This window comes from Argiope bruennichi, chromosome 7 (assembly GCF_947563725.1).
Source record: "Argiope bruennichi chromosome 7, qqArgBrue1.1, whole genome shotgun sequence".
NCBI lineage: Eukaryota > Metazoa > Arthropoda > Arachnida > Araneae > Araneidae > Argiope > Argiope bruennichi.
Window position 1 is genome coordinate 53659791 of NC_079157.1, and position 21618 is coordinate 53681408.

General features: G+C 30.3%; 1 protein-coding gene across 1 annotated transcript in view; it reads left to right on the forward strand.

The window, feature by feature from the left end:
- Positions 1–208: 208 nt before the first annotated feature.
- The window catches only part of LOC129975377 (thrombospondin type-1 domain-containing protein 7A-like), a 610131-nt gene continuing 588721 nt past the window's right edge, over positions 209–21618 (forward strand). Inside the window, exon 1 of the mRNA XM_056088439.1 lies at positions 209–341. The gene's annotated coding sequence lies outside the window, so the exon portion shown is untranslated. The remainder of the gene's footprint in view (positions 342–21618) is intronic.

Below are 21618 nucleotides of genomic sequence, written 5' to 3' on the forward strand. Positions count from 1 at the left end.
CACTTAAACCATAATCATACCCTAATTTCGGGGTAAACGGTTGTCGAACATCCTATAATCAAAAAAACAATGGACTGATCCTCTCACCGTCTCAGGTAAGCCAATGAACGGAGAGTGTGGGATGCGCATGCGCACCGGACTCCTCCGGATCTTTTCGGGAGTTGCATCTCCTGGATGTTTCCAAACGCTCTTTGAATTCCGGCCAGAGTCCCGGGTTCTGCGTTCTTTCTCGATTGTCTCGAGTATCTCAGCCACGTGCTTAAGCTATGGATCGTTAAGAAACTCTGCTCCTCCTTTCTTGATGAAATTCTACTTGATATAGTTCCTTTCAGAAGAATTTGGTAAGTGAAGTTGTGATTGAATTTATTTTGAGTGAAATATATGTTACTCTATTTTATTTAACTTCAAAGTTCAGCGATTATTGGAAATGTAAGCGACGCGTTGTTTTGAGAAAATGAAGCGCAATAAACAAGTTCAGGTAGCCTTGCCTTCTCGATTATCAAGATTTTTAGATTCTTTAAAATATCAGTGTTTCGTGAGACTTAAAAAAAATAGTCCATAAGTTGATACTATTCAAGTAAAGAATTATCTGAAATAATAGTTCCAATTTTTTTAAATATATTTCACAATATTCGGGTATATTTCACAATATTCGGGAAAAAAGATAAAAAGATGTATACGTCGCTGTAGAATTAAAATATTTTTCACTAACTGTTGAATTACATTTTTTAAATTTTAATAATCATTTTAATAGAAGGTATTTTCATCAGAAATTTAACAAAGAAGTTAACGTTTGCAGTCAATAGTTACTCATATAATAACGGAGATAAGAAAAAGGTATTACATTTAACGGCTTTTTCTTTTCACCGTTATTATATGAGTAACTATTGACTGTAAATGTTTCCTTTTCGAAAATATATATTAATCCTCATAATTTTCTTTCACTTTTCTGGTAAATACTTGAACGTTTCGCAAAATCAGTATTTACTTTTATTATAAATTAGTCACCGTTGGCGACTAACTGGTCTAATAGAAGTATTAGTTATGTTCAACTTCAATAAAATTTCTTATCTATATTTTGATATCCATCATTCCTTCAACAAAGTATTTTTCAGTATCTAATTATGATAGGTGTCAAAGCCATATAATTTCAATACCTCTTCAGCTACACTGTTTTTATCTACTTGAACCTTTTTAACAGATTCGAGTTCTGTGTTATTATATTTTCTTTAAAACATATAATTCTACTTTAGAAAGGACATTGATTGGTTTTTTGGTTTACGCTGATAATACGCAAAATCCGTCCCCCTTAGCTTTCAACAATGAAATCAGATCTTACGATTGCTTATTTAATAAAGCAGTGAAAGTGATTTAAATTTCATTGCAACAATGAAATCCGTTGTTGCAAATTAAAAACAATACATTTAATATTTTTAATAAAAATTTATATTTTTAAAGACCTAAATTTTTATAAAAACTTTTTCAAAATATAGAAAAATTTATCCAGCCGTTAAATAGATATTATTAAAAAAATAAAGTTTTTAATTTTAAAATGATGTAAACATCATCTTTAAGCTTTGATTTGTTATTTTTTTTTTTTTTTGATATATCATAATAAATTTTCTAACATGTGAAGAAACTTGAGAATTTTTCGAGTAAACTCAAAATTACTTTCAGTCGAAGAACTTGAATTCAAGTATTAAGGATAATCTCTTATTCTTAACAGATATGCTTGATTTTGAAAGTTACTCTTATTTATATCATAGTTAGAGGAATTATTTTCTAATTTTCTTCTTTTCTTTAATAACGTTTTGATACGTTTACATGTTTAACTCGAACTTTTATCGTTTTAATTTGGTTATGGTTCAAACTACAATATCGGATTCAAGAAAAACTACCGTTTCTGTTAATAAATTAGTAATGAAATAAGAAATTCAAATTAAAATGAGGTGATAAATGTGTGTTACCTAAGCTAAAATGAGATTTTTTTGTCCAATTCTTAAAAAAATGATTTAGACTTATGGCATTACACAAAAGTTATAAAAGTTTGTTTGATTTCGAATAAGATTTTTGTGAAATTTGTAAATAGTAATGTAGCTATATTTACATTCATTTGTTTAATAGTATTTCATAATATAAATGAAAATCGTTGTGGTAATGTATGATCCGCATATTAACCTAAACAAATGGGCCGAATTTCATCAAATTTAGTACATTTATTATATAAAATATAAGAAAGAAGGCTTTTAAAATTTGAAAGTACAAAAATTAATTAAATAATTAATTAATTAGGAATCAACAATTATACTTTTCTGATTTTTGAACTGTTCTTCCATTATATTTTGAAATGTCTCTTTTATTTTAATATGTCTTTAAACGCTGTTCCTTTACGTTTCAATAGCTGTGTTGTAAAAAGCAAATATTTCTTTTCGCTCATTATGGCGTTTTAATATGCTTAAAACTAAGCTTGAGTTAACTAGGGGAATCTTTTCCATCATTTGCGAACAAAATTTACAATGCTAGTACAACAATCATTAATAACTTTAGGAGAAATTAATTATTGGCGCTTTTTAAAGTCGTTTGGTTCAATTGATATTTTAATTTAAAGCGGACGATAAAAAGATTTTGAAAACTCTTTTATCTCAAAGTAATTTTCATGCTAAAAATATTATGCGTAAAGGGATTTTAATTCGCAAATATGCAGATAAATTGTATTAATCATCTATAAATTATCAAAATACAGTCCAAGATTAAAAATTCAGTTTCTAATAATTAAATTTAAGAAATATTAAATTAAATTTGCCCCAAATTTTCTTCGGTTTTCTTTTGTTTACTTGCACAATAATATTGGTTTTATGTTTCATAGTCGGTTAATAAAACAAGCTATGGATTTCAGGTTTCTTCCTTTCCAGTGGCTGAATTCAAAATTGACACATATGCTCAAAATAAATAAATTCAAAATTTGACACACGAACGTACGGGAACATACGGGACACACGAGAGAACGGGCTAAATTTCCTTTGATAAAGTTTTTAGATTTTCAAATCACCGCGATCGCATACTCACAAATATACAGACTCACAGACAATCGTCTGTGTACCACACGGGTACCACAGAATCGTCTCACAGACAATCGTCTGTGTACCACACGGGTACCACAGAATCGTCTCACAGACAATCGTCTGTGTACCACACGGGTACCACAGAATCGTCTCACAGACAATCGTCTGTGTACCACACGGGTACCACAGAATCGTCTCACAGACAATCGTCTGTGTACCACACGGGTACCACAGAATCGTCTCACAGACAATCGTCTATTAATAGATTTAGTGCAGCATTTATAACATAACTGTTATTCTATTGAAATGTGAGATTTCGAGTTATCGTCTTGGATAGGACAGACCGGCGGACAGGCATTCACTCAAATTATTTCATCGAAACTTGAAGGAGGTCTTCCTTTTTGTTGTAAATTCGACTTAAAATATTTCATATATAATTCATTAAGCATTTAATTTTCTTAATCATTGAGTTATAGGTAAATAAATTCAAAAATTATTTTTTCAAAATTGTTTTTAAACCTAATTTGCGTGAAAAATCTGTTACTTTTTAAATGATTCATATCTTTGAATTTGTGCTAAAATATTATTAATATAAATTAAAATTTCAAAATAAATCAATCAGGAAGCCAATTGATCGAAATTGGTACTAGTATTTGTCATTTGGATGAAATAGCAAATAACCTATATGACCACGGGCACCACAGAATTCAACTTCAAATAAAATCGCATGTTCAAATACGTAAAGTCAAATACATTAAATCAGCTGGAATATAATAATTACCATTTCCATCTGCGTAATTATTAGCTAATCGTCTTTGTTGAGCAGCTGATTCACTGATATGTTGGTTGTGTTGAATTCCGGAGAAATAGTTTAATTGCATTTTGATGTTCATGAGTCCCCAAAATTGTCTGGCATTAAAGACGCGTTGTTTAAATTGTCTTATATATGTTCGTTTCAACGTGTATATAAACTTTTCTATTGGCCAGCAGTCTCAAAGCTTTATTAGATGCATAAATTTGCGGTTCATCCATCTTCTAAATTTCATGGTATTGTAACTTCATTTTTTTTTCGTCCTGTGAAGAACTACACAGACATTAAATAGAATCATTATTACTTAGATTTCAGCAATGAAAGAAAACTACTAGATGAAATACGCGGTGAAACATTGAACATAACGACGCGTAATTCATTGTTATAAAAATCTTCTGAAACTATTGACAAATTTCAGAAATTATTTGAACTATTAATAAACTGTGTTTATTGAAAAGACTATTTCTTAATTTTTGGAACGGTGGAAAACTTCTTTTCGTGTAATAAGATTTTTTGGAAATTATTGTGAAAAAATGTCAAAATTTTACTTAGTTTTTAATTAATTAAAATTATGATTAAAATTAGAAAAATGCACTCCAAGTGGACATCTGTACCCTCCAAGATACATATGTATATGCTAAATGTGGTAGCTATAGGTCAAATTATCTGGCCTTTAGATTTCTCACCAGCAAACATACATATATTCATCTTTATTCTTAGTAGAGAAGTAGACTAAAAAATATCAGATTCAATCAATCGATGACCAGCTTGATCAAATCAAAATATACAAAATTTGAATCGAGTTTCTCACCAACACACATACATAATTCATCTTTATTCTTAGTAGAGAAGTAGACTAAAGAATATCAGATTCAATCAATCGATGACCAGCTTGATCAAATCAAAATATACAAAATTTGAATCGAGTTTCTCACCAACACACATACATAAATTCATCTTTATTCTTAGCAGAGAAGTAAATTAAAGAATATCAGATTCAATGAATCGATGACCAGCTTGATCAAATCAAAGTATACAAAATTTGAATCGAGTTTCTCACCAACACACATACATAATTCATCTTTATTCTTAGTAGAGAAGGAGACTAAAGAATATCAGATTCAATGAATCGATGACCAGCTTGATCAAATCAAAGTATACAACATTTGAATCGAGTTTCTCACCAACACACATACATATATTCATCTTTATTCTTAGTAGAGAAGTAGACTAAAGAATATCAGATTCAATCAATCAATGACCAGCTTGATCAAATCAAAGTATACAAAATTTGAATCGAGTTGAATGAAACTGCGATTATTATTTATCCCTTACGATTATTGGATTGAATTTCTTTTTTAATACATTCTAGTTGGCAACTTAAGATAAACATATCAAATGCTCTAAAGAACAAGCAACGTTTCGATTATCGTTTGCATCTATGAATCTATCAAATTTAAAGAGAAATGAAATGCGAGAAAAAGATATATTTTCAACACTTTCAAGAAATAAATATCTATATATGTAACAAATGTATTTTATTGCAATATATTTAATGTTTGTAGTACATGATTGTCGTCTGTTATTGTTGAATTTACGTTTTCCATCACCTATGTCATATTTTTCAAAAGAAATAATAAAACTGAATAAAGTGATAACACATTTTTATCCATACATTAGTTACAGATACAAATATTGCAATCTTTGAATTTTCAGACAGAAACAAATTTTTGAAATCTGTATGTAACAAATTTCTTTTCGAATATATTCAAATTTAATTTCTATATATCTTCCTCTGAATGATATTTCGTGCAAAAGCAATATTTGTTTCACGCTTGAAGGAATAAATAATGTTTGAGATTTGTTTATTCATGTATGATATTCAAATGCGTCTGTAAATGAAATATTATTTTTACAATTTTGAGAAGAAAATTCGTACTATTTGCAAGCATAATTATTTTTCTGTCAATTCTTATTTGAATATTATAAACAAAACAAAAGTGATAAAATTAATTTCATTTTCAATGCGATATCTTATTTTTGAAAAGGCACCGTCCGCTCTTTCAATATTTTTTAAAATTTTCTTGGAAGAAGTTAAGATTTCTGATTTTTTTTCTTCTTATAAATACATTAGAAATCGCCTTGTGGGTATACAGTTCCTAGCTAACAACATATATTACTTGTATTATTTCGGATGGAAATGCGAAACATTTATATATATATATATATATATGTGTGTGTGTGTGTGTGTGTGTGTGTGTGTGTGTGTGTGTGTGTGTGTGTGTGTGTGTGTGTGTGTGTGTGTGTGTGTGTGTGTGTGTGTGTGTGTGTGTGTGTGTGTGTGTGCGTGCGGGCGTGTATGTGTGCGTGTGTATAAATGTGCACAACTATTAATTTGTACACACTTTTGCTTTAATATCATTCTCTTGCAAAAATATCATGCTTTAATATCATTCTCTTACAAAAATATCATGCTTTAATATCATTCTCTTGCAAAAATATCATGCTTTAATATCATTCTCTTGCAAAAATATCATGCTTTAATATCATTCTCTTGCAAAAATATCATGCTTTAATATCATTCATTTGCAAGAATATCATGCTTTATTATCATTCTCTTGCATTGCGACAAATCGAAGCAAAAATATCATGCTTTAATATCATTCATTTGCAAGAATATCATGCTTTATTATCATTCTCTTGTATTGCGACAAATCGAAGCAAAAATATCATGCTTTAATATCATTCATTTGCAAGAATATCATGCTTTATTATCATTCTCTTGCATTGCGACAAATCGAAGCAAAAATATCATGCTTTAATATCATTCATTTGCAAGAATATCATGCTTTATTATCATTCTCTTGCATTGCGACAAATCGAAACATTGCGCAAACAACAAATCGAAACATAGATAGCAATAGAAAGCCGAAGTCAGCGCAATTATATCACTTGCAAAAATCAGCAAACAGCATATACACAAAAAGCAAATTGTTACAAACCCACAGTGACAATTCAGTAGTAGTCGGATTGCAGCAGAGAGTAGCTCCAAAGAGGTTGATTGATAGAATTGATTCCGTATTTCACCGTTTGGACTTTTATAATTTTTCAAAAGGGAATAGAATTTTCTAGAAAAATTACTGGATCTTGAAGTCTGATTGAGACATAATTCTTGTATTTTCTTGAACCTTCATTTTTCTGGCCAATGTCACCGAGGCTGACTTTCACATACTTGGTATCCATTGAAAATACATATAAATCTCTCTTTCTTACTTTGAATCTAACTGTGGAGGGAAGCAATATTTCAGATTCATAGCATTATATAAATCTTTCTAATGTTGTATTATTTCCCAAAAAATGATTTTTAAATGATTGGTTGATTGATTTACGGCTCAAGGGTCAACAATGGCCAGCCATTGACACAAATATATGAGAAAACATTTGTATGGTAATATTAAATTATTTCCCAAGCAAATGATATTAAAATATTTGATTGGTTGTCTCCATTGATCAACTTATTGCATATTGGTCAATATTGTCAAACCAATATCAAGAATAAATGATATTTCATTGGTATGATAAAATTCGCATAGATTCTATGCAAGATTTATCATATCAATCTGAATATCTATGCGAATTGTATGCTCAGACATCATTTAATTGTTTTCAGAAAATCTCTCTATCATCAAATTTGTTCAAGAGAGTGTCTATTACGATTAGTGCACGTTCGATTATTAAATCAATCACACTTAGAAGAAGGGGAAAAGATTTCTTAGTGATATCCAGGAGCCTCAAGCGATCGCGAAAGTTCCAATGAATGGACATTTCAGGACTTTCAATTAATATTCGTAAAGTTAATTCTGTTGCTATTATTTTCGAAAATGCAAAAAATTAATTTGTTTAAGAAAAATATGTGTTTTCTTGCTTGTTTTATTTAAAAGTATTGCGTTTTTCTATTTTAAAATGTTTTATTTTAGTATAACAATGTTAAAAGTATTTTCCTGATTTTATACTAATAAAATTATTAATAGCATCATTATCTAATTTAAAATCTTAAATGTCATCTTATATAGCTGAAACATGAATGCAATCTTATGAAACATGCAGCCTAAATACTTATCATCATATTTTTTAGTCTTCCCCTTTTCCTAAATACATTTATTGCATATTATTTGTTTATAATTGATTAAATCCATCAACATACATTTGATGAAGAAGAAATAAATTCCTGCTTATATAACTGAAAGAAATGTTATAATTATTTTTTTTTCTTTTATACTAGAAAAGAAATGATTAGTTCTCATACTTTAAGATATGATTGCATTAAGCATCTTACCAGTCATCCGTGAACGTGGTAGCTCCGTAAAAATAGTCATATTCAATAAATAATATTAAAGTCTTATGAATTCCAACAAAATATCAAATAATTCTGTGTATAGTGGGAAAAAAGGGGTATTCTTGACTTTATATTTCTGTAATGTGGTTGATTTATATTCATGTCGTAAAAGATAATTAGATTTTATAAAGCATAGTTGCAATAATTTTTGATTGAATATAGTAAGTAACATGAAATCCTTTATGTGGAGATAAGAATGGTAATTAAGAAAACAGAATTTCCATTTTATAGCATATCTACATCTAGAATAAAATTTAATAAAAATGATTGCGTTGCTTAAAAAGTTTAAATTTAATAAAGCTCTTAAGAAATTCTATCGTTTTAGTCCATTGAGATTTATGACAATGTGCATTGACTTGCAGAAACATACTTCCTGAAGAATATTTAAAAAATTTGAATTTTAAAATTTAAAATTATTATGAGGTTTTAGTATTAAGTACATATATAAGCTTTCTTATACAAAATTAGCTGATTATTTGATTTATCTTATTTATATATACTTGGTCAAAAAGTATATATAAATAAGACTATAGATTTGGTCCAAACCTCATACTGATCCACATTTTTGATGATAAAACCGAAAGTGTCAAAATACTTTTTAGTTTACCAAGTATTTTTAGTTATTTTGTTCTCATGAACTTGGCGAACAGGCAAACTAATTTACTTAAATTTTGTTACATATAAATAATTTGTGTATTTATACAACGAAATAAATTTGAGAACTCTTGTTTGCTCCATATTTGGCAATCATGGTTCAAACAAACTTTTACGGACTCATGTATGACTAAAAGATGAAATTCTTTATAGTCTTGAGGCTGATTTACAATTACAATGCAGTTTCGTTTAATTCATTGACAAAGCTGCAATATATTATTAGAAAGACTTGGAAAAGGACTTGCTGTAGCACCAAATACTATATTGATTAGAGGGAAGAATTTATAAAACTCAAGGTGATAAAAAATCATCATCGAATTTAGTGAAGCACGAAAACAGGCTTAACTATCTCCAGTTAGGTAATTGCTACAACATGTTTATAGATATTGATGTTTATATCTTCCAGAACTATTGATTCATCAAAGTAATTTTTACGTTATCTTAAAATTCATAAAAGTACCTTTTGATAAAATCAGTTTCATTTCCTCACAATTTTCACCTTTGTTTTTATTCATTTTTTTTAATTTGATTTATTACATAATCTGCATGAATATTTTAATGTTATGTTGATATTCCAACTCATCCATTAAAACATTAGTCTCTTGTCTTATGATGATTTGGCAATCATTAACCCCGAAGTAGGATTTCGAGTTCTGTTTTTAATTTGTAATATATATACTTAGTTATTTATAGAAGATTAATTCCTGTTTTTCAGTTTTATCAACTAAAAAGGTAAGATTAAAGAAAACGTTCTATATTAACCTTTCAACGACTGAAATTCAACAACCTGAGGAACAAAGTGATCGTTGAAGATAGTTAGTTGATATTATTTATCGGCATATACTTCATATAACAGTAAGCAGCATTAAAATTCAGTATCGTGTTTAGTTAGAACATTTAATTTTTTATTAAAAAAATGCAAGGCGGCATAACTTTACAAACTTACTCTTCCGATACATTTAGAAATCCAAGCTCAAATTTCTTCAGCTAATCAATTTTCCGGCTGTGCCTTTCCATGATCAAAGATCTTCACCCGCCAGAACGAATCGATTCTCTTCGCCTAATGAGAAGAAAGTAAGGAGATAACGGACAACCAAAAAAGCTGCAGAGGAAGAGGGAAAAAAATATTCTCAAGTAGATCCCTAATCAGAACAACGAAGGCCGGAATCTCCCGGACGTAGGAAAACGAACACCAAAGTCTTAAAACAAATGAAAGGGAATCATTTTTACTTTTTCGAAGATGGTACACAGATTGCATTGTCATCCTTGGAAAATATCAATATAGGGATTTTGATAAAATGTGACGTATTAAACCTTTTTGAGTTGGATTGATCTATTATAGGACATAACTCCAGGACATCACCAAATAAAAAATTTTGGGATTATATCATGAGAAACTGATAGTTTAAATACTAAAACGTCAAAAGTTCACTTATTTGCTGTTTAAGCTATGAAATAAGGTGTGGTACAAATACTTACTAGAGAACCTTCAAAAGAAATTGAAAGTGGACAAATTATTCACCACTAGGCGTTAGGGGTAAAATTATCATCGAATGTTCACTATAAATAAAATTTCCGCTTAATTTTAGGTAATTTAAAATAATTGTATTCAATTTTTTAGTTAGAAATTATGGAATAATTCGGAATTCAAAATCAATAATGTGTTCCATTAAAGTTTGAAGTCCATTTTGGATTTGCTAGAATAGCTAGGCATATACATAGCACTACATAGCACAAAAAATAAAAATATTGCAATCTGATGTCATTTTATTAATCACATCTTTACCACGTTTTGCGCTAAGAAATAAACTAAGATGTCATAAACTAAATTATGATCTTATCAACATCTCAAAAATGAAGTCAAAATACGCATAAAATCATTAATAGGAAGATTCGGAATTTTAAGAAACTCCAACTGTGTCAAAAGTTTTTTTTTTTTTATTTCTTTGAAAATGAATGTTGAATTTATATGAAATAAATTCAATAACAAATATTGATAATTAAATATAAGAATATTTTTGGCATAAGAAACATAACCCAATGGTGTTTCATTTCTAAAAACTTTTCCTTAAGTTAAAATTTAGTGACAAACGCTGTAACTTAATGCCTTCACGGAAACCTTCGCAATTGAACGGACGGTAGCAGGCATACTTACCACTTTTGAACTGTATTTAATTATAGATGATGTATTTTTGAGTTATTAAAGTAGCTCAATCCAATGTTAGACATCTGATTATCCTATTTATCATTATAAAATACTTTCTTGAGCCGTGATAAAAAATCTTTTGCAGGTGGTAAGTATATATCAGAAGGTTGCGTATTCAAATCAAGTCCGGGTCACCAATGTGGGGGATTGATATGCGCGAGGATAGAACCTGGGACCTTGTGGTTTGCAGCAAGGTAACAAGACCATGATACAAAAGTAATTGCTCATGCAGAGAAATTGTTAACTGCCTTATAAGCTTTAATCACAGAACTATAAAGAGTTAATTATGTTTGGGATATTTTCTTTGTATATAACTCATACTGTGTACTGAAACTGTTATTATATAAACGAGAGGGAGTGTTTTTTTTTCTCCCGAAACTTCCTTGTATACTCACCAATAAAGAACTTATTTCACAAAATATTTTTGACCTTTAATAAGGCCGGGAATAATTTTCACGACAACGAAATATAAATCGTTGTCGTAGAATGTAGCATTCTTAATGAATCTATCGGGAGAACTTATAATTTTGACGACATTTTTATCCTCCGATTGACGCCAAAATTTGACACAAGACTACATTTGTATTCATAAGATAGCATATCGAGTTTCATTGATTTATGTCTGTGCGTATATAAAATATTGTGGCTGCTTTCATGTTAAAATACTGCCTGATAAACAGTCAACAGTTTAACGGATTTTGTTTCAAACTTTGAAAAGTATCCCTGTTTTAAATGCCGCACCTGTGCGCTAATGTTATCTACCGAGCTCTTTACCTTTTGTAATTATCGAGTTATTTGTACACGAAAATCCAGACAGATATAATTTTTTGTAAATGGATTTCGTTCAAAATTTCATTGAAATTTACAAATTTGGTCGTAATTCTATATACCGAATTTCATTCATCTAGTTCAAAACCAGTTTATGTTATCATGTTTACAGACAGACAAACAGATAGGCACACAGATAGATATAATGCTAAAAATGTATTTTTCGTACTTAAAGAATCTGAAACGTGGAGATTCTCCAAAATCAGGAATTCAAATTCATGATTTCGTGACTATTATAATGCTTCCTCTATATTTCTTATAAGAGAAAGTAAATATCTTATTAAATATACAAAATTTCGTTTTCACAAATATTGATAGTTTTTATAAAATGCTCACCCTAATCTGCCCATTGAAAGATGGTCAGTTCATAGAGGAATATTTAATGGTTAGTTTAATGAGTTTGAGTTATGTCATGAGTGGAACTGCCTTGTTTGTGAATGCCTAATCTAGAGGAACTCTGATCTTTTCTGTCACCCTAAAAGTTCGTAAGATGTGTTTTAATTCCATGTTCTTTGGTAGAACTGTTTTGATTGCGTTTATCTGACGCACAGGCAGCTTAATAATGCACGTGTTTAAGTAAGATGAATTTGTATTAAAAATTCTTTTGTGGCACTGCCTGGTTTGGGGATATAGGCTGACAAGAAGCCTGCCCACTCATGTGTGACCTCTGTAAGAAGTATATAGTGAAATCTTATAAGCCAGTTAACAGCTACGCTACACGAGCAATTACTTTTGTATTGTGGTCATGTTACTCGGCTGCGAACCACAAGGTCCCAGATTCTATCCTCGCTCATCGCCAATCCAAGTATAAGGTGTATTTGAACTGCACTTTAAAAGTACAAATGTTCAATCGTATTGTTAAAAAAATCTTCACCATATTATATAGTATAGTATATAGCATCATTGAGATATTGCCCGATTTCTTGCTCTAACTTTTTCTCTTTTTGTGAGACATAGAAAATAGAAAAACTGCTAACTAGTTGGGGACCTTTCCAGTAATTGTGAATTGTGTTTAAGTTACAATTCACAACTACTGGAATCTTCTGTAGAACCACTTTGTGTGTGGAAACCAAATTCAAATGAATATTGGCCTTTCATGTATGCCCTCCCCCACTTAGAGTTCGTAGAATGCATAACTGTGAACTGTGTGTTTCTCTTCAAGAATGTTTATGTAAAGTGTGTATGGAGTCTGGCCATTCATATACGGTCTCTCTAAGAGATATGAAGTGTGTTTGAATTGCAAGCATAAAACATCCAACAAAATTGTTAAAATGTTTTTACTACATTTTACTGCATTCTGAAGACAACCTATCGGGCAGTATCGAATAGTGTAATAGAAAAATGGAACAATGCCTTGTTCTAAAGTTGCATGTTCTTACAACATTAATTATAATTTGGTTATTTTTATGAGGCAGTCTCATACTTAAAATTATTCAAATATCTTTACACTCATTCAGTAATTAAAATATACATACGATTTTTAACAAGGTTATCCGTTTCAATTTTTATACTATTCTGAGGACAATCAATTAATTATTTTAAAAAAAAGCAAAAATAGGTCAAAAGACACTAAAGTTTCTCGCTCATTTTTGAGAGAATTGGATTCAACATGATTCGCATTACTGTTATATAATTTGACAACTCACTAATCTGATTTTATTTAAATACTAGCCACCTTTGGCGACCAGCCAGTTCACCAGTATTAATATTCGTTAAAATGTTCAATTAAATATTTTATATAACTTGGTCTCATAATAGGTTTTTCAGGAAAATATTTTTAAGCTTCAAATTTTGACAGTCATATAATTCATTTATATTATTATACTAGCCGCCTTTGGCGACCAGCCGGTTCGCCAATCTTAATGTTCGTTAAAATTTTAATAATTAAATATTTTATGCAATTCCAACTTTAATAGATTCTTCAGCAAAATATTTTAAAACTTCAAATTTTGATAGTCATATAATTCACTCATAATATTATAAATGCCTTCAGTCATAACGTAATATGTATCTCTCTAATTTTCTGTTACCCCTCGTAGAATTTATGCTTTAAATTAAAGTGTAAAGGATTAATCTGCAATTAATATAATAATATTTTTTTACTGAAACAAAGCATTTTTTTTAATAATATGTTTACTGATAATAGAGTCACTGAGCGTTTAAACTTTATGGGCACTAAAGAATATCTTTCTTAATTTATGTAATATCTCAAGAATTTGTCAACAAAATTTTCTCAGATTCATCATGAACAGATCGATTCATTAACAATGTTTAATTTTAAATGCATCAAACACTAAGAAAATAAAATGAATCGTTTAAAATAATCGGTCGAAAACAGGTTTAAAAAAACTACTTAAAAAACGATGTACTTAAAACTATAAGCATATATAAAAAAATATATAACTAACATAAATACAATTTAATTACAAAAGCATGCAACTAACCTAAAAATAATTTAAATCATTGAAAACAGGTTAAAAAAAACTACTTAAAAAACGATGTACTTAAAACTATAAGCATATACGAAAAATATATAACTAACATAAATACAATTTACTTAAAAAAGCATACAACTAACCTAAAAGTAATTTAATTCGTCCGTTGATAATGGTTGCCATGAAACAATCAGAACACAGTGCGCATGCGTGAATTTTCTTCGCCTTTTACTGTAACGCAAATGCGTGAATTTTTCTACGCCAGTTGGGGTAACGCTATGCAGATTATACATTTTTAATTTCCTTTATTCTGTGTTATTTTAATTCAAAAGTACTTCAGAATGAATCTGAAACATGGATTAATTAACAATGTTTCATTTTAAATGCATAAAACATTAAGAAAATAAACAGAGTCGTTTGAAATAATCCGCCGTAAAATGTTAACCCTAGCCTTATTACTGTTGGGAGAAAAAACACTTAAAGCCTTACTCATTTGGCGGTGGGAAAAATGGAAGATTTTTTTTGGCGGAAAAGTTGGCGGTGGGGAAAATGGAAGATTTTTTTGGCGGAAAAGTTGGCGGTGGGGAAAATGGAAGATTTTTTTGGCGGGAAAGTTAGTTTTTAATTAATAATTAAAATTCTAATTAAAATTTCAAAAAACGGGACCCCAGGTGCACATTTCCGACCTCTAAGGTATACATGTACCAAATTTGGTAGCTTTATGTCAAATGACCTGGTCTGTAGAGCGCCAACACACACACACACATTGAGCTTTATTATAAGTATAGATAAGCCTTAAACCATTCTTCTCATTGTATTACGGATCTCTCCCTAATTTTCTGTCAGCGCCCGTAAAATTCAATTTTAAATTAAAGTGGAAATGATGAAACTACAATTAATATAAAGACATTCTTGTACTGAAACCAAGCACATATTTAAAAAAAAATATGAGAACTGAGTCGTTCGGTATTGAAGTCTTATGTGCATTGCAGAATAATTTTCATAATTTATAATATCTCAAAGAATTATTCGACAAAAAAAATTTCACTGATTCATCATAAAATTCAGTTTTTAGTTTTTTTTCCAAAAGGATTAAATGATGACAATAATAATATTTCATTTATTTTCAGTTAATAAATATACAAAAATCTATGAAGTTTAAATTGTCCTTTGGTCCTAAGGAATCATATTCTGCAAAATATTCTTGACACTCTAACTTTCAAATAAATAAATGAAAGTATCTATCTTTTATTATGAAATCTAACCGATTTATTAAGTTTTGAATATTAGAATTTTAGAACAATAAACATTTTTATAACCTAGGCTAATCACTCTTGAGAAATCCTGGGAAAGGATTGGCTTTTTTGACGCGGTCGATAAAGTAACCTAAAATCGTTCGCTTTTATAGAATCGTGATATACAAATTTTCATAAATTGGTCGGCTTTAGTGATTTATTTAGTTGATTACAGTACAACTCTTTTTATGTAAGATATTAGCGTCTCCAGAATATTTTGTTAAATATGATTCATAGGGTAGAGTACATGTAAAAATTTAAAATTCGTAATTCATCAGCACTTACTGACTCAATTTACATGAAAAATAATAATTTATTTCATTAAGACCATTTTGTTAGCAGATGTATGGCTATTACTAAGGGTTTACGAATTAGCTGTTGGGCTCCAATTGGAGAAGATATCTTGTATATTTTAAACCATATTTACCTTAAATAAACTTGCATTGCAAAAGGCATTGTAAAAGATAATAGAAAATGTTTCTTTGCATTTATTGTTTAGAAAATATCATATTTCATTTTTATTTCACTTCATAAAGACACGTAAGATTATGCTTTTATATGTTTAATTTGCAATGATAGTTAATTTCTTTTTTTTTAATTTGAACTTTTTGTCAATGTGATGGCAAAGCGTTGATAAAAGTCCATTTTTTTTCAAGTTGACGGGAAACGTGCACGTGCAGCTTAAATTTTGTTTTTATTTTGTGAGAAATAAATTATTTTTTTTAAATTCATTAAAAATAGAAATTTAATTTATTGTTTAAAACATTAGTATCATATAAAAGATAATTTTTTTTAACTTTAACATGATGTAAAAATCAATTTTCTGCTGTACTAGTTTCGGAAGTTATAACAGAAAAACGTCAAAATTTCGCTTAATTTTTAATAAATTAAAATCTTAATTAAAAATTCAAAAAACTTGCTCTGAGGTGCACATTCCCGACCTCCAAGATATACATGTGCCAAATTTGGTAGCTATAGGTCAAACGGTCTGACCTGTATAGCGACAACACACATACACACACATTGAGCTTTATTATAAGTATATATATAAAATGAAATGACTTAGTGGAGCTTCAGAGGTTTTCATATCATACTGAATTTGGAAAATGATGATATGAATATTTTCCCTCTTTATTTAGTTTTAAAATTGAGGAAATTTGCTTGAAATTTGCAGTTACAAAACCGTGCCAACTATGAAGCACGAAATTCCATGCTAATTATTTTAGTCTGTAATTTCGCCAGATTCACCGAGTTTGACGACGGCAGAATGATGGATATGATTAAGTCTAACCTAGGTTACACGGGATTCGAAAGAATGCAGAAACTTTAAACATCCGTCATTAATTAGTTCTTGATTATTCTCCAAATAAGCTGAAAATATTGATTTCTCGCCAGTTGAATAACTATGATTTGATGGCATAGAAATTTCAAATATAGGTAAAGTAATATTTTTTGCTTTTTCTTATATGAAGTATGGAGAGAACATTGTAATCGTCAAAAAATTCGAACTCAAGATTTTGGCAAATATCCTCATTTTAAACCCCTCTTAGTTCGAAAAACAAATTTTTGGTGGAATATCTGTTTATCTGTAAAAAAATATGTTATGCTAGACAGATGAAATTTGGTATACGATCTTTATGCCAACTTTGTAAATATTTACTAAATTTTGTTCAAAGTCCTTCAGAGGAAGTTCAGTCAACCTGGCTGTTCGAATATAAGTTAAGGAAAAAAGCAGGAACATGGATTTAATATTTATGTTGTAGACGCATTTCAGACTTTAAAACAAACCCAACCAGGAGTTGACCGTCTGTGACTACACATTCAGAAACACGTAAACGATATAATTCAAAACCGTAATGATTTAATCGCAAATTTGGCATGTGATTTCGTAACACCCAGTGTAGTCATGCGGTAAATGCCTATTTCAATCGTTTATGGAAATTGCGTCTAAAACAAAAATTTAATTTTCAGATATTATTTGCAGCATGGCAGGGATTAAAATGCCAAAAAAACCTCCCCAAGAGTCACACATCAGAGTCAGTAAAAATGCTTAATTCAGGTTAATTCTTTAATTAAGGTTAGTATTTTGTAACTATTGTACAACAATACCGTATAAAGCGTTCTCTGGGATTAAACCTTTATTAGAGAGTATGCGAGAAATTTTTGTGGAGACCACGCCTGTTAGTTTCCCTCTCACATACGAAATATACTAAAAGAATACATCGTAATACTCAAAAACTGATATCAAAACACTCGAGATTTTGAGGTATCTTCATATTTCAAACCTCCCTCGGACAGATGAACGCATTTTTAAAATTATGAGTATCTGTTTGTCTGTCACTCCATACGTTATACGTTGGGCTACTCTATACGCTGGGCATTATATATCTAATATGTCGTCTGTACATCAAATTTGTAAATGTCTATTTCATTTTGAATGAAATCCATCCTGAGAAAATCATTCTATCTGGCTACGGGAGTACAAATCAACACAACAACAACGACATAAATAGCTAGATAAATAAAATTTGACGTACAGGCTTAGCCTCTAAAGAGTAGATCTTTATGAAATGTTGAATAAAAATTCTCAAAGAGTAAGAATTTATTCTTTTGTACTTTCGCAAGAATGCATGCAAGATAACTCAATGACATAAATAAATGAGATGTAAGTCGGGATATCCTGGTTGGTAGGACGTTGCATTCCATCTCTTATGTTGTGTGTGCGAACCTCGCAGGCCGAAGACTCTCCGTGTTTGTGGTGACTGGCGCACATATAAATCTACCGTGGTCACAAAGTCCTCCATGTCGGGAGTAATATCACTGTGTGTACTGGATCAGAGGTGGTCGTTTTCGGATTCAAGTCTAAATTACGATCTGTGGTTGAGTGAATGAAATGCATGAGTGAAGTCCGTCTCGTAAAAAGGGTTGTGACGCGTGAGCAGCTAATACGTGCACTTGGCCCTAGATGGCGCTACTGAATAAAAAAAGACGCTCGTCCGCGGGCTTGTCTATGACAAGTGTTATTAGAAACAACAATAACATAATTTAAATGTTATCATGTTTGAGTATTACAGTTGTTTGAGTACTATAGTTGTTGTACTTGATGATATCAAAAATTTCATCGTTCCCTCCATTTTATACATCGCTAGCCGCCTTCAACGACGTGTTGATTCACCGGTATGCTAGTGATTGGCACCGAGAATCAATTGTATCCTTCGTGCATAATTTGTTGTTGAAGATTCTCTAAGCAACTTATTATTAAGCATGAAATTTTCATACACATTGAATCATTTTTAAAGTCTTCTCTATTTAATGTATAAATTTTCTTTCTAAATGGAATTATAAAATTGGACCATGATTATGAAAGAGACGTGCTACATATTGTTATACCGATGCTTCTAGTTGTGTATCCCCGTTGGCGGGTTTGTTTGTCCTTTACCACATAACCGTGAAAAGTCGTAATTTTCTTCTAACCGTTCGTTGCCTTTTAGGACCAGTGTCCTAAACTTATCCTCCTTAAGTTAACTTATCCTAGCATAAGTTAAGTTAACTTATCCTCCTTATTCCTTAAGTAAAGTGACAAATAATAAGTATATTGGTTTCTTCTTGAGATTTAGACGATGGAAGAAAAACACACATTTAAATATTTGATAAAACAGAAATAGCGGTTTGAATTTCATCAATGAAATATGTTTTTGAAAATTATACAAAATATTTATAGAAATTAAGAAATAATTTCTACGTCGATTAAATTGATGGCATTTAAAATACTTTTCTTTAAAATCTTAAATTTGTCGAAAAAGCATATTTGCGCAGTAATATTTTCGGGACTTATTTCCAAAATTCGATAAAATTTTGCATGATATTTAATTAATTTAAGCTGCTGCCTAATGACATTGCTACCTCTCTAAATGCATTTGTGAAAAATTCGATAATTCTAGATCAAAACAGTCGCTCCTGTAGAATGCCGACAGACAGACGCACATACAGATCCTTCAATATTAGAAGAGATTAAATCGGAATAGAAATAAAATATTCATGACTTCTCTGACAACATAAAAAATTGATTTTTAGATTAATAAAAAATTACGTATTTTAAACACTAAGTTTATTATTGATTGCAGAAAGTTTTATACATTCTCTTTTTCATAATATTAATAAAAACTCAGTTCTTCATATCCCTTCCAGTTACGCTTACTGATTTGAAACTACGTTAATTCTATTGGGGGATTACAGCGGCTTTCTGTCAGGTGAAACCTTATTTTCTTTAATGCAACGAAAAGCAAATAAAATAGGTCCCATGATATAAAATGTATATTGTTTAGTCACTTAATAGGGCGTCACCATTTTTTGTATCATTTATTAAAGTGTCCCATACATCAGATGATCATGCGAAATTAGTCCCCTTCGGTTTGTTGCGATACGGGTATCCTTGTTTACAGGACCTCAACAATGGAATACAGCCTAGTTCTATTTAATTTTTTCTTGCGTGCTCATTTGCAATGATTACATTTCTTTATCAAAGGGGCGCCCCTCCAGACTGATGATAACACTTTGTGCATTCATTTATCAGGTTTACTCACACTCTTGTAAATATATATTGGCACACAATATAGTGTAAATAGTGAATAGTGAATTTTGCACATATAATTAAAAATTCTCTTTATAAAATTGGAAACAGGAAAAAGAGCCCCAAACTTGCACCAGTATATATATATATATATAAATATATATATATATATATTAAACTCTTAATTTATTATAAATTAATATCAAAAATCTTATCTCAATTTAGCCCTTAATAATTCCATTCTCTTATTTCCTGATCCGATTCCCCTGTTTCCAGGTAATTAATTCAAGAGAAGCTTTGTAAAAATGCTTACATTTGCATTTTCACACGCTCTACGTGCCAGGATAGAAAAATGTCCAGTAAGCACATTCTTTTTAAAAGATCCCTGTATCTTCCTAGGGCCGCGGCGGCCTGGTTGTAAGGTCTCGGCTTGTGAGCCGTAAGGTTTCATGTTCGAGACCCGATTTCACCGAAGAACCGCCGTGTAAGGGGGTCTGTTGCACGTTAAATCCGTCATGCCAAACGTCCTCCCGCTGGAGTGGCGTGGAGAGGGGGGTGCCAGCTCAGGTGTCGTCCTCGTCATCTGACCGTCGTTCAAAATTACGAGGTCCGTCCCAAAATAGCCCTACTGTTGCTTTACAACGACACGTTAATATAACAAAACTAAACTAAACCCTGCGTTTTCCTTGCTTGTGATTGACATGCCTCAAAAATCTCTATAGAAATCTCATGATACATTAGAGCTATGAAAAAATATTTTCATTATCAATATCTCAGGTTATATAAGACCAGGAATAAAATGTTCAGGAGCTTTTTCCTCATTTTTTTCTGTGATGCAGCAGTCCAAGAATTTTTATTTCGATGTTTGATGTCAAGTTTTTTTAATTGATATTTTCCTTTTTTATAATTCTCAGGCGTGAATGTAGAAAACAGCATCATCGATATATTTATTTATCATAAGATATTTTTTTTGATATTTTTATTCATGGTATTTAAGAAATATTTCTGGCATAAAAGGCAAATCCAATATTTTTAACTAGAAGTTATAAGTAACATTCTTACATAGATGTAAAAAAGATGCATCGAAAAACCTTCAGAAAGTGCTTATTTAAGAGCTAAAACCACTATAGTGCAGACTGAAATTCCTCTTCTCTTCAAACACAAATACAATTCATGCAAAGGGTGGTTTCTTTGCGAACGAACCATATCAAGATATTTCCACTAAAGAAGAATTTTAATATAACTTCCTGTATTTTTTCCATTGCCTCCTTCTCTGTTATTTTGACGCTTGCCATTTTGCCGACTGTATTGAAATATATCTCCGAAGAAGCGAATAGAACGTAGAAGGGAAAATAAGAAAC